We start from the raw sequence: 1555 nt of genomic DNA on the forward strand, positions 1-1555 counted from the left end.
ACCTTAGGCCCATCTCCTACCCACCTCTCTTGGCTCAGAAAAATGCTGGTTCCTCGCCCATCGCTCTGCTCTGGCTGGCTGAGCTTCCCTCATGCTTGACTCCAGGAAGCAGGAAGTCCCTGGGAGAAACCAGAGTAGTGAGGGGGACCCCTTGGAGATCATCCCAGAGGGTCCCATATGGGGACCAGGAGCACCTACACTGCATATGGGAGACCTGGGTTCAATCCCCTGCAGGTACAGACTGCTGAGCATCCCTGGATAACCCCAACCACTGAGCTAGTAGTCCTGAACAATAAATACTAGGTACATCCCCAAAACCAAACCAGAAAACATACTCTCAAGTAGCCCAAGGGAAACTGGGTGAGGGACCAAGATTTAGCCTTGACTAGATTTTGGCTCATTGATGTGGGGCCCTTTTCCTCTACTCCCAGTGGACAGGAACAGCACACCACATGCAGTGATGGGGTTCAAGGAGACTGTCTGCCCTGCCACTTCAGTAGTGTGACACTGAGCCAGGTGGGATTTGTCCATCATGCCAGCTATAGGTTTTTCTTAGTCCTTTTCCCAGAGCCTCTGACAAATTCTAAGCCAACTCACAAAGCACTTTCCCTTCTCAATGGGAAAACAGTGACCAACCACCAGGCTCAGTATATGTGTAAGAAGCCACTGCTGGTCAGAGGGTGGGGGTGTGTAGCTACAGAAGCCTGGAAACCCCGTGGTTGACCACAGAAAAGGTGATGGGCCCTATGCATTCTCACTCTTCGTCCTCCAGGCTCTGGGGCATGCTCATGAAGGATTCCGGGGGGCCCAGAAGCAATGCTGAGGTTTGACCTTGTCACCCACCTCTATGCTCAGTAGCTGCTGCAGGGCTTAGGGGACCCACTCACCCTGGATTACAGGGTTAGTGGGAAGCCCCAGCCTCGGCCTCTCTGAAGATATAAGATTCTGGGCAGGACCCAACACCAGAGGTACCGAGCCTCCCAACTGCCCCATCACATTCCCCTTTTCCACCACCGCTTTTCTCTCCTGTCCCATTCCTTGCTTCCTTTTGAGTTGTCTCTAAAATAGGAGAAACTATTCAACCAATATTCATCAGATAAGGGGCTAAAATGTATGATATACAAGATACTGACAGAATTTAACAAGAAAAAATCTAACCCCATCAAAAAATGGGGAGAAGAAATGAACAGGCATTTTCTCAAAGAAGAACTACAAATGGCCAAAAGGCACAGGAAAAAATGCTCTACGTCATAAATCATCAGGAAGATGGAAATCAAAACAACAATGAGATACCATCTTATGCAACAGAGACTGGCACACATCACAAAGAACAAGAACAATCAGTGTGGTGGGGATGTGAAGGGAAAGGAATTCTTATTCATTGCTGGTGGGAATGCCGTATATTCCAGCCTTTATGGAAAACAATATGAAGATTCCTCAAAAAAACGGGGGCCGGAGAGATAGCATGGAGGTAAGGTGTTTGCCTTTCATGCAGGAGGTCATCGGTTCGAATCCCGGCGTCCCATATGGTCCCCCGTGCCTGCCAGAAGCAATT

The sequence above is a fragment of the Suncus etruscus genome, chromosome 18 (genome assembly GCF_024139225.1).
Source record: "Suncus etruscus isolate mSunEtr1 chromosome 18, mSunEtr1.pri.cur, whole genome shotgun sequence".
Taxonomy (NCBI): Eukaryota; Metazoa; Chordata; class Mammalia; order Eulipotyphla; family Soricidae; genus Suncus; species Suncus etruscus.